The sequence below is a fragment of the Rhinatrema bivittatum genome, chromosome 4 (genome assembly GCF_901001135.1).
Source record: "Rhinatrema bivittatum chromosome 4, aRhiBiv1.1, whole genome shotgun sequence".
NCBI classification, from domain to species: domain Eukaryota; kingdom Metazoa; phylum Chordata; class Amphibia; order Gymnophiona; family Rhinatrematidae; genus Rhinatrema; species Rhinatrema bivittatum.
This window is the reverse complement of record NC_042618.1, coordinates 103,019,724-103,032,628: the sequence shown is the minus strand read 5'-3', so window position 1 is coordinate 103,032,628 and position 12,905 is coordinate 103,019,724. Positions and strand designations below refer to the sequence as shown.

At 46.7% G+C, this 12,905-nt stretch overlaps 1 protein-coding gene across 6 annotated transcripts in view; it reads right to left on the bottom strand.

Moving 5' to 3' along the window:
• RAD51 (RAD51 recombinase) overlaps nucleotides 1-12,905 on the bottom strand; it is a 140,370-nt gene that overhangs the window by 75,291 nt on the left and 52,174 nt on the right. The window lies entirely within an intron of this gene.

The window sequence follows — 12,905 nt, the reverse complement described above, 5'->3', positions numbered from 1 at the left end:
TAGAAGGACTAGGGGGCACTCCCATGAAGTTAGCAAGTAGCATATTTAAAACTAATCTGAGAAAATTCTTTCACTCATGCACATTTAAGCTCTGGAATTTGTTGCCAGAGGTTGTGATTAGTGCAGTTAGTGTAGATGGGTTTAAAAAAGGTTTGGTTAAGTTCTTGGAGGAGAAGTCCATTAACTGCTATTAATCAAGTTCACTTAGGGCAGCGGTTCTCAACCGGTGCGTCGCGACACACCAGTGTGTCGCCAAGCACCGGCAGGTGTGTCGCGTGGCTCCCGGTCCCTCCCGCTGCTCGTTCTTCCCTGCTGCCGTTGCCGCCGGGCTATCAGCACGTTCAAGCCCAGCGGGAACGGCAGCGGTGCAAAAAAAAAAAAAAAGCTGTGGCATCCGCGGCTGCCCTTTTCTTCTTCCCGCGCCTGCATCCCCCCCCCCCCCCGGACCCGGAACAGGAAGTGGTGCGCGGGAAGAAGAAAGGCCGTGCCGCGTGATAAACTAGCAGGCACGGCCTTTCTCACGCGGCACGGCCTTTCTTCTTCCCGCGCACCACTTCCTGTTCCGGGTCCGGGGTGGGGGGGGATGCAGGCGCGGGGAAGAAGAAAGGCCGTGCCGCGTGATAAACTAGCAGCGGCCGCTGCTAGTTTATCACGCGGCACGGCCTTTCTTCTTCCCGCGCACCGCGTATCACTTCCTGGTCCGGGGGGGGGGAAATGCAGGCGCGGGAAGAAGAAAAGGCCAGCCGCGGATGCCACAGATTTTTTTTTTTTGCACCGCTGCCGTTGCCGCCGGGCTATCAGCACGTTCAAGCCCAGCGGCAACGGCAGCGGTGCAAAAAAAAAAAAAAATCTGTGGCATCCGCGGCTGGCCTTTTCTTCTTCCCGCGCCTGCATTCCCCCCCCCCGGACCAGGAAGTGATACGCGGTGCGCGGGAAGAAGAAAGGCCGTGCCGCGTGATGAAGTAGCAGCGGCCGCTGCAGCATCGGCCCCCAAGCTATTGCAGCAGACGGTAATCGGGAGAGGAGAGAGCAGCAGGAGCCTCCCGCGATCGATGGAATTCTTCCTTATTGGCCTGCGGGGGCTGGAGGAGGAGGAGCAGCTACCGTTGGGGGGGGGGGGGGGGAGGGAGAGAGAGAGGAAGTGAGTGACAGAAAGAGAGAGAAGCAGCCAGCCAGCCTGTGTGTGAGAGAATGTGTGTGATTGAGAGCCTGTGTGTAAGTGAGAGAATGTATTTGATCGAGAGTATGTGTGTGATTGAGAGAAACTGGTCAGAGAGCTGATGTATGTGTATATGTGAGAGACAATGAAAGTGACTGCTCAAGGAGATGACTGATGTGTATGTGAGACAGTCAGGGATGTGTGTTTGTGTGTGTGTGAGAGAGAGAGAGAAAAAGCATGGAAGTGAGAAATCTGGGTATGTGAGAAAGCATGGGAGTGGGAAGCCTGTGTGTGTGCATGTATATGAGAGAGACTGGTTGGTAAGGTGACGGTGTGACTGGTGTGTATGTGAATGTGAGAGAGAGAATGTGATTCAGGGAATGAGAAGCCTGTGCACGTGGAGAGCGAGCATGGAAATGAGAGAGAGAGAGACTGGTGTGTGTGTATGTGTGTGTAACAAAGAAAGTGATTATGGGAATGAGAAGCCTGTGCATGTGAAGAGAGTGAGCATGGGAGTGAGAACCTGGGTGTGTGTGAGACACAGCATGGGAGGGAGAAGCCTGTGTATGTAAGACAGAACATGGAAGTGGGAAGCCTGTGTATGTGTGTGTATGCATGCATGAGAGAGATCAGGTGACGGGTGTGTGTGTATGTGTATGTGGGAATAAGAAGCCTGTGCATGTGAAGAGTGAGCATGGGAGTGTGTGAGATACAGCACGGGAGTGAGAAGCCTGTATATCTGAAAGAGAACATGGGAGTGGGAAGCCTGTGTGTGTGTATGCATGAGAGAGATCAGGTGACGGGTGTGTGTGTATGTGTGAGAGAGAGAAAGTGATTATGGGAATGAAAAGCCTGTGCAGGTGAAGAGTGGGCATGGGAGTGAGAAACCTGTGTGTGTGTGAGACACAGCATGGGAGTGAGAAGCCTGTATATCTGAAAGAGAACATGAGAGTGGGAAGCCTATGTGTGTGTGTATATGCATGAGAGAGATCAAGTGACTGGTGTGTGTTTGTGTGTATGTGAGAGAGAGAAAGAAAGTGATTATGGGAATAAGAAGCCTGTGCATGTGAAGAGTGAGCATGGGAGTGTGTGAGATACAGCACGGGAGTGAGAAGCCTGTAAATCTGAAAGAGAACATGGGAGTGGGAAGCCTGTGTGTGTGTATGCATGAGAGAGATCAGGTGACTGGTGTGTGTGTATGTGTGAGAGAAAGAAAGTGATTATGGGAATGAGAAGCCTGTGCATGTGGAGAGAACAAGCATGGGAGTGAGAGACTGGTGAGTGTATGTGAGAAAGAGAAAGTGATTATGAGAGTGAGAAGCCCATATATGTAAGTGGAACACGGGAGTGGGAAGCCTGTGTGTGTGTGTATGGCATGAGAGAAACTGTTCAGGAAGGTGACTGGTGTGTTTGTCAAAGACTGGGAGATGATTGGTGTGTGAGAGACAGAAACTGGTCATGGGGGCATGACTGGTATGGTGTGTGTGTGTGAGAGACATGGGCCCTAAGGAAGAGGACCATGAGTATAGAGCTTAGCCACTACTGCTGCTTCTGGTGTGTGCTACAGCCTGCATGGAAGAGGAGTAGGACAGCTGCTGGAGGGGGTAAGTAAAGGTGGCTTTTTAAGTTTATTTTTCTTGATTGACTGCCATTTTAATTATTTAATATTATGTGATGTGTCTGCTTTTTTTGAAATATTTTATTGGTGTTTGGAGAATTTTTAATAGTTTTTATGAGTTTTTAATTGTTGGATGTTATTCTGTTCATAGTTGTTGTGAAACATTTATTCTGCTTATTAGTATAGTTTTACAATTATTTCTGTGTGGGGATCTATAGCTGCTTGTTAGTTCTGTTTTCCTAATAAGAGGTGTATTGGTTTTTAGGGCCTGATTTTAATATTTATAGTGTTGCCTTTTCATAGATAGGGTTGCTCCTGTTTGAGTGTATTCCATAATACAGGTGTAACTGTGTGTGGATTAGTTTATGTGCATTACTACAGATCCTGGGAGTATGTTAGGTCGGTTCTGTGTCTGTTACAGAGATATTTTACTAGCATGTAAGTGTTTTATCAGTCTTATTTGTTGCGTTTTCTCAAGAGGACATGCATTGGTGGTAAACTGCTGTCTTTTCATAAGTAGGGCTATTGAGCCTGAAAGTAGAAGGAGTTTGAGTTGCTGTTACTGAGATGACACCAGAACCAGAATATCTTTTTTGTAGATGAGTTGAATGGGGAATGTCATAATTCTGCTTTACATCCATTATTGTGGATCAGGGGGGTTCCCGTGGATGCAAACTGTACATTTACATCTAGCCCTGTGACGATCATGGGTCAGTGTGTCACGCATGTGAGAACCATCTGTCAGGTGTGTCCCGACAGAAAAAAGGTTGAGAACCACTGACTTAGGGAATGGTCTGTGCTATTACTGGCATCAGTAGCATGGGATCTTCTTAGTGTTTGGGTACTTACGAGGTTCTTGTAGCCTGGTTTGACCTCTATTGGAAACAAGATGCTGGCCTTGATGGACCTTGGTCTGACCCAGCATGGCAATTTCTTATGTTCTTATTGGGAGATTTACTTACAGCAACTGCAGCAATGACCAGCTTTCTAGATTTCAACAGTAAAGAAGAGAACTTCACTTACCTGCCAATTTTTTTTCTATAAAACTCTAAATAGGCTGTATCTTTGAGCAAACTAGTGGTACCACTAGTTTGCTATAGAATAAAACACCAAGTCCTCCTCTGTGATCAACAACAGCATGGATTCCTCCCATTAGCACAACTACTTTTCCAATGAACGTAAGCAGACATAGGACACAATGAAAAGAAATTTTAGCCTTGAGCTCTCCCATTACATTTGCCCACTATAAACAAAGTGGATCAGCTGCTTTTTTGGCAAGACCCTAAGCAGTTGCAAAACAATTACCAATCACTTGCAGGTTGCAATCTAGATGGCAACACTTGAACAGAATAGAAACCTTGTTTCAAAAATGATTGGCCCTGAAGACTCCCAGTTTGGTAGTTTTAGATCAACCTTTAATGAAGGTTCTGAAGGAGAGTCCATCAGAATAGCAACATATTGACTTTCTGGCTCATGCAAAGAATAAAGGCCAAATCTTTTATTAGCAAAGTCCAGCTGCCTATCAACTAATTTTGAAGAGGGTGCAGGTAAAAGCTTGCCCAAGGGACTAATTCTGTTCATAAGACCATGAGACCCAGTAGCCCAAAGCACTTGCCAAATGCTGCAGTCTTTTCAGCTTGTTACAACTTTGTCTAATTGGTAACACCATTTTGCCCTAGACAGCAGAATTCCCAGCCTGCTGTGTGGAAGGGAGCATGCAAGATGGATCAAATCCCAAGAAGAAGGAATTCTTCCAAGTACATGATCTTCTATTGTAGAGACCACTTGACTCAAAAAGCACAACATACCTTTCCCCGGCCTGTTCCTTCTCCAGATTCGATAGAGGGGCATGGGAGAAGGAAGAAAGCCCAAAGCCACTGGTTCATTCCCCTGCAGGGGGGAGCAGCCAGTATGAGGCCTTTTTCTATGGATTTTGTGCTGCTACTGCATGATGCCTATATGACAATGCAGCAACCAGAGTGCAGGGCTAGTCTTTCCCAGTCCCCACCATTTCACCCTGTGGCTAGTCTGTCAGGGGTCCCCAGGGGGAACAACTTTGGACTCAGCCAGGCCTTCAAGGCCCAGAGGCTGCTATATCCCTCTTCCTGCTTCTGGAATGTCACAGGAGATATCAGAGGATATATCCCAGGTCCCTAGGGGTGCAGGGGAGTCCTCTGGGCAGGATGCCCCGGTCGACCCGGTAGAGCTGGAGACCGGAGGGCCAGACCCAGTTGATGGCTTGGTCGCCTCAGTTCCCAAGGGGGATGACTCGAAGGTGGTTTGCCTCTAAGAGGGAGGAACTTGAGGCTTTATTGCCTTTGGCCTATCAGGTCCTGGGGTAAAGCTCCTCCAGGCAGTGTTCGATTTGGAAGGAGCCTATCCCATTCTGGATGGTATGCGCAGCCCTCAGACGGCTTTCTCCTATCACATTTCAGTGAGGAAATTGGTGAGGCGGAATGTAGTCTGCCGGATTCCGGTCTTAAAGTGGGGCGGGCCATGTTGAAATTTTATCCGGTGCCTGAGCAGGTGTTGGAACTTTTTGCTCTCCCTAAGGTTGACGCTGAGGTTTCTGCAGTCACTAACAGAACAACTGTCCCGGTGATAGGTTCTGCTGCATTGAAGGATGTAAAGGATCACAAGTTGGAGATCCACCTTAAGTGGATTTTTTAGATTTCGGCCTTGAGCTTGTGTGTGGCTATTTGTACCAGTTTCATGCAGGTGTACCTCCACTGGGAACAACAGATGCAGGAAAGTCTGCCGCAGTCAGGAGAGGAGACAGACAATAATGCTGAGCGGATTGAGGCTGCTGTGGCTTATGGGGGTGGATGCTCTTCATGATTTCGTTCATACCTCCTCTAAAATTATGGCTTCAGCTGTGATGGCCAGAAGGTTGCTCTGGTTGCATAACAAGAAGCAGTTAGGCTCAGCTCTTATTTGGGGAGGATCTTGCGTTGTTGATATAGTTGCTTGGAGATAAGGCCCTCTGATTACCCGAGGGTAAGTCTAAAGCCAAGAGGTTTTTGCAGGTGTGATTTCACTTTCCCTGACAGGACGTCTCGGCCCTAGAGAGCCACGATCAGTTCTCAGAGACAGTTCTCTCCTCTAGGTCAGTCCTGGGGGCAGTCTTTTTTGGTGTACCCGGAGGCCGTTCCAAGGAGCCACTGACAGGTCTGTAGCTGGAGACAAGTCCTTGCAATGAGGAGAGGCTGGTCCACTCCGTCGATCCTATTATAGGAGGTCAACTGACTCAGTTAAAAACATAAGAACATAAGAAAATGCTATACTGGGTCAGACCAAGGGTCCATCAAGCCCAGCATCCTGTTTCCAAACAGTGGCCAATCCAGGCCATAAGAACCTGGCAAGTACCCAAAAACTAAGTCTATTCCATGTAACCATTGCTAATGGCAGTGGCTATTCTCTAAGTGAACTCAATAGCAGGCAATGGACTTCTCCTCCAAGAACTCATCCAATCCCCTTTTAAACACAGCTATACTAACTGCACGAACCACATTCTCTGGCAACAAATTCCAGAGTTTAATTGTGCGTTGAGTAAAAAAGAACTTTCTCCGATTAGTTTTAAATGTGCCCCATGCTAACTTCATGGCGTGTCCCCTAGTCTTTCTACTATCCGAAAGAGTAAATAACCGATTCACATCTACCCGTTCTAGACCTCTCATGATTTTAAACACCTCTATCATATCCCCCCTCAGTCGTCTCTTTTCCAAGCTGAAAAGTCCTAACCTCTTTAGTCTTTCCTCATAGGGGAGTTGTTCCATTCCCCTTATCATTTTGGTAGCCCTTCTCTGTACCTTCTCCATCGCAATTATATCTTTTTTGAGATGCGGCGACCAGAATTGTACACAGTATTCAAGGTGCGGTCTCACCATGGAGCGATACAGAGGCATTATGACATTTTCCGTTTTATTCATCATTCCTTTTCTAATAATTCCCAACATTCTGTTTGCTTTTTTGACTGCCGCAGCACACTGAACCGACGATTTCAATGTGTTATCCACTATGACACCTAGATCTCTTTCTTGGGTTGTAGCACCTAATATGGAACACAACATCGTGTAATTATAGCATGGGTTATTTTTCCCTATATGCATCACCTTGCACTTATCCACATTAAATTTCATCTGCCATTTGGATGCCCAATTTTCCAGTCTCACAAGGTCTTCCTGCAATTTATCACAATCTGCTTGTGATTTAACTACTCTGAACAATTTTGTGTCATCTGCAAATTTGATTATCTCACTCGTCGTATTTCTTTCCAGATCATTTATAAATATATTGAACAGTAAGGGTCCCAATACAGATCCCTGAGGCACTCCACTGTCCACTCCCTTCCACTGAGAAAATTGCCCATTTAATCCTACTCTCTGTTTCCTGTCTTTTAGCCAGTTTGCAATCCACGAAAGGACATCGCCACCTATCCCATGACTTTTTACTTTTCCTAGAAGCCTCTCATGAGGAACTTTGTCAAACGCCTTCTGAAAATCCAAGTATACTATATCTACCGGTTCACCTTTATCCACATGTTTATTAACTCCTTCAAAAAAGTGAAGCAGATTTGTGAGGCAAGACTTGCCCTGGGTAAAGCCATGCTGACTTTGTTCTATTAAACCATGTCTTTCTATATGTTCTGTGATTTTGATGTTTAGAACACTTTCCACTATTTTTCCTGGCACTGAAGTCAGGCTAACTGGTCTGTAGTTTCCCGGATCGCCCCTGGAGCCCTTTTTAAATATTGGGGTTACATTTGCTATCCTCCAGTCTTCAGGTACAATGGATGATTTTAATGATAAGTTACAAATTTTTACTAATAGGTCTGAAATTTCATTTTTTAGTTCCTTCAGAACTCTGGGGTGTATACCATCCGGTCCAGGTGATTTACTACTCTTCAGTTTGTCAATCAGGCCTACCACATCTTCTAGGTTCACCGTGATTTGATTCAGTCCATCTGAATCATTACCCATGAAAACCTTCTCCATTACGGGTACCTCCCCAACATCCTCTTCAGTAAACACCGAAGCAAAGAAATCATTTAATCTTTCCGCGATGGCCTTATCTTCTCTAAGTGCCCCTTTAACCCCTCGATCATCTAACGGTCCAACTGACTCCCTCACAGTTCTATGACGAGTGGAGAGTTACACAAGACCAGTGGGTTCTCAGTGTAGTCAGAGATAGCTACGCTTTAGAATTTGCTCAGCCCATTTGCGAACTGTTTCTAATTTCCCCCTGCAGTCCCATGAGCAAGTAGTCGGTGGTACAGGAGACCCTGGACCATCTCCAACGCCTGAGGGTGGTAATTCCAGTTTCCCTCTGCAGAAATTCGCAAAGGAAGATATTCCATCTATTTTGTGGTCCTGAAGGAGGAGAGCACATTTCGGTCGATACTTGATTTGAAAAAGGTGAATGCAGATCGCAACGTGCCACATTTTTGGATGTAGACCTTGCGGTCAGTGATAGTGGTTCGCAAGAGAGCTTCTGGCTTCGTTGGATCTCACAGAGACCTATCTCCACATTCCCATCCATCCGGATTCGCAGTGCTTTCTCCGCTTCATGAATTCTGGGTCAGCATTTTTAGTTTCAGGCCCTTCCTTTTGGTCTGGCTTCGGCCCCGCGCACTTTCACCAAGGTGACTGTGGTGGTAGCAGCGGCGCTGCAGAGGGAAGATGTTCTGGTGCACTCATATCTGGACGACTGGCTTATGAGAGCAAAGTTGGAGGCCCTTTGTTGCCAATTGGTTCACAAGGTTCTTGATCTTCTCCAGTCTCTTGGTTGGGTAGTGAATGTGGCAAAGTCATTTGATCTCGACGCAATCTTTGAGAGGAGCTCGATTCGAATCCTTGTGCGGCAAAGTGTATCTTTCGGAGGAGAGAGTATTAAAACTGCAGAATCAGGTTCGCCGGTTGTTGCAGTTACGTATTCCTAAGGTCTGGGATTATTTGCAGGTCCTGGGCTCAATGGCTTCGACCCTGGAGTTGTTGCCGTGGGCGTTTTCCATCTAAAACAGTTACAGGGAGCGCTTTTGGATCGATGACAGCAGATATCTGAGGAATTTCAGATGCCGTTGCCCCTCGAGGGTACTGCAAGAGAGCCTTTCCTGGTGGTTTCAAACTTCCAATCTTGTTCGAGGGGTGGACCTAGAGGTTCCGGATTGGATTAGTTACTACCGCTGCCAGTCTCTGTGGATGGGGAGCAGTTTGTCAGTGGCACTCAGTCCAGTGAACATGGTCCGCGAGAGAATCTGCCTGGTCTATCAACTGGTTAGAGACTAGGATTGTCCATTTGGCCTTGAGAGAGTTTCTGCCTCCAGTGTGAGGTTGATCAGAAAGGATTCTTTCAGACAATGTGACGACAGTGGCAATTATCAATCTGCAGGGTGGAACCAATATCCAACCAGTAGCTCAGGAGGCCAGAATGTCACCTAGAGCACATAGCTATGTCACACATAGCTGGGGTTGAAAATGTTCAAGCGGATTTCTTGAGTTGGACTCAGACCCGGGAGAGTGGGAATTTTCGGAAACTGCAATGCAACTCATTCGAGATCGGTGGGGTGCTCCCCATGTGGATCTAAATGGTGACTCGTCAAAATGCCAAAGCATTTCGTTTCTTCAGTCGGAGATGTCAGCATGGAGCAGAAGGCATGGACGCTCTAGTTCTGCCTTGGCCACAAGGAGTCCTCCTCTGTGTGTTCCTCCTCTGGCCATTAGTGGGCAAAGTGCTGCGTCGCATAGAAAAACATCGCAGCAAGGTGGTCTTGGTCGTACCAGAGTGACCTCGGCGTCCGAGGTTCACGGATCTGATCAACCTGGCAGTGGATGGACAGATTTGCTTCGGTCATCTGGAGGGTCTCCATCAGGGCCCCATATTTTCAGACCAGGCTGCTCACTTTTGGCTAGCGACATGGCTTTTGAGAGGAGACTTAAGGAGTAAAGGTTATCCAGAAACTGTCATAACCACCTTATTGCAAGCCAGAAGACCACCCACTAATATGGCTTACATTAGATTATGGAAGGTGTTTGAGTCCTGGTGCGCTTCCAATGGAGTCCGAGCTCTCAGGTCCTCCATCCCTGACATTTTTTCCTTTCTTCAAGACTGTTTCGCTAAAGGCTAGTCTCCTAGCTCACGTAAGGTACAGGTTGTGGCCTTAGGCTGCCTTTGTGGTAAGAATGAGGGTTCTGCCATTTCAGCTCATCTAGATGTTATTAGGTTCCTTAGAGCAGGGCTTCCCAAACCTGTCCTGGGAAGCTCACAGCCAGATGGGTTTTCAGGATATCCACAATGAATATGCATGAGATTCATTTGCATATCATGGAGACTCGTTATATGCAAATTTAACGCATGCATATTCATTGTGGATATCCTGAAAACCCGACTGCCTGTGGGGTCCCCAGGACATGTTTGGGAAGCTCTGCCTTAGAGGAACAAAGAATTTGCCTCCTCCGATCAGAAGTGTTTGTCCATCCAGGAACCTTAATCTGGTCTCAGAGGTTTGTGTGTGGCAGCTTTTGAACCTCTGCTGAGAGCGACACTGAAGGACTTGTCTCTCTCAAAGTAGTTTTTCTTGTTGCTATATGCTCGGCTAGAAGGATTTCACAGTTACAAGCTTTGCCCTGTTGGGATCCCTTTCTTTAGATTTCGAATTCAGGGGTTTCGTTGAGGAGAGTGCTTCTTTATGTTTCAACAATTTTTAGTTGCAATACCAAATAACATCATCCTGCGAGACTTATGCTGTGAGTCTTCTGCAAGGAACAACAAAACATGACCTTAATTTTATAATAAAGAAATACAACAAGCCAAACTGCTGAGTTCAGTGCATTGCTGTAACCCTCCCTCCACCCTCTATCCCTCCCTGATCTCCCCCCCTCCCAAAACCACTCCTTCCCATAACAATGGAATGGTGTTATCGCCTCCCACAGTTCGCCTACGCAGGAACCCACAACAGTCATTCAGAATCAAACTCCTGGCCCGATGAGGAAGCGTTTGTATTAGCTGTTCCACACTGACAAATTTCAGATGATGGTGCAGGGAGAACCGAGATGCCATATTATCCATTTGCATCATTCGACAGAACTGATTCCACCACATCCAAAATGGAGAGTCTGCCATAGTACAGAGTTGAAGAATCATGTGTTTCCCAACCACACTTGCCTTCTTGAATAGAAGGTGGGGTCCTTGACACCTAACCAGTAAAGGGGGAATACAATTGAACAGAAAAAGTTTGGGGGATAAGGGAAGCGAGACATGAAGTATTCCAGCAAGGTAGGCAGCGACACGGCCCCATAAACATTTAATAAGGGGACAGTCCCAAAATAAATGGGATAGAGACCCAATGCCTGGTGACATGACGCAAAGAGCCGAGTCTGATAATTTATATAAATATCTGGTATAAGGGGTTACGTATGCCCAGCACAAAAATTTAAATTGCATTTCTCTGTAATACACATTTATTGAGGTAGCTGAGATTTACCTGAAACCAGACTGAAGGACCGAGGGAGTCAAGGCGAACACTCCCTCCCCCTGTTCCAGTGTGCCATCAAAACAGAAGTGGGATCCGGGGAAACAATCCTTCGCAAATGTTTATAGTATTTTGATAATAAGGGAGGCTGTGGATTCTCCAGTAAAAGCACGTTATTTATGGCATTGAAGACTCTGGGAGTTCGAGATTCCTATAATAGAGGAAACAGTGTCGGGCCTATAAGTAAGAAAAAATGTGGGATGAGCGCAGCCCATAAAGATCTACCAAATCTTGAAATGTCAGAATTACCCCTCCCCATCTAGAATGTGCCCAATCTGTGTTATTCCTTGATCCACCCATAAGCGGAAGGCTGCAGTGTGCAACCCAGGAGTAAATGCATAGTTACCCTGGAAAGGCAATAGATACGAGCAGAGCCTCGGAATGCCCAATTTCTGTGTCACCTGCGTCCATGCCCACCGCATAGGCTCTAATAAAATATGTCGTCGCAAAGATGGGGGAAGGTCTTTTGTAGGGGCCTGCAGCACGTAACATAGATCTAACAGGGAAACTAACGCCCTCTCTGCCTCAAGGTTTACAAATAGGGATTTATCGATGATCCAGTCTCGCAAGAGGCACAGATTACTGGCTATGTTGTAAAGAGCAATGTCGGGAACTCCCATGCCTCTCCTCCCCAACCCCCCTTGTAACCACCTCAGAGATATGCGCAACTTTTTAACTTTCCACAAAAAGGAACGTAGGGCTTTACTTATGGCTAAAAGGTCCTTGGGCTTAAGTCTAAGGGGCAAATTTTGGAGCACATAGAACCATTTCGGCAAAAGGGCCATCTTGAATAGGTTTACCCAGCCCCCCCAGGGATAGCGGTAAATCTTTCCATGCCTGCATTTTATCTCGTGAGAGACGTAAAACTAGGGCAACATTAAGCCCATAGAGAAGTGTTAAATTTGTGGACAGTTGAACTCCAAGGTAGCGGATAGAGTCTCCAGCCCAGTGTAAGGGAAAGTTATCGCCCCAATGCTCCACAGTGTCTTTTTTGCCAAAAGTGGTTTCCACATTTCATGTGAACCAGACAGTGGAGCTTCCAGCCTGACTGTAGATGCCTCCGCTCCACATGCGAAGGAGCTCAAGCAGTTAGATATTTGGCGAGCTCTACTGCGCTGTCGCGAGGTGACAAATGATTTCAGGAGGTCCGGTCACCTTTTTGCTTTGTGGAGCGACGCGAAATGAGTTTTCAAAGCTTCTAAGGCTACTACTATTGCGCTTTGGTTAAGAGAGAAGATTGGATCCATTTACATACTGGTGGTTGTGCGATTCCGGAGGGCTTGCAGGCTCATTCTATGCGTTTGCACAACTGGTTTCCCCCTCAGGAGATTTGCAGGGCAGCGACTTGAAAGTCGCTACATAACTTTGCGAGGCACTATCGTTTGGATATGGGAGATTCGGGTTCTCCTTCCTTTGGCGAGAGTGAGACTCTCCAGGTACCACCCTAAATATTTTGGTACATCCCAGGTATCTGGACTGATCTGGGTACGTACAGGGAAAGGAAAATTGGTTCTTACCCGCTAATTTTCATTCCTGTAGTATCATAAATCAGTCCTGAACCCGCCCAATATGAGGTGGTGAAGAGAGTTACCTGCTCAGCT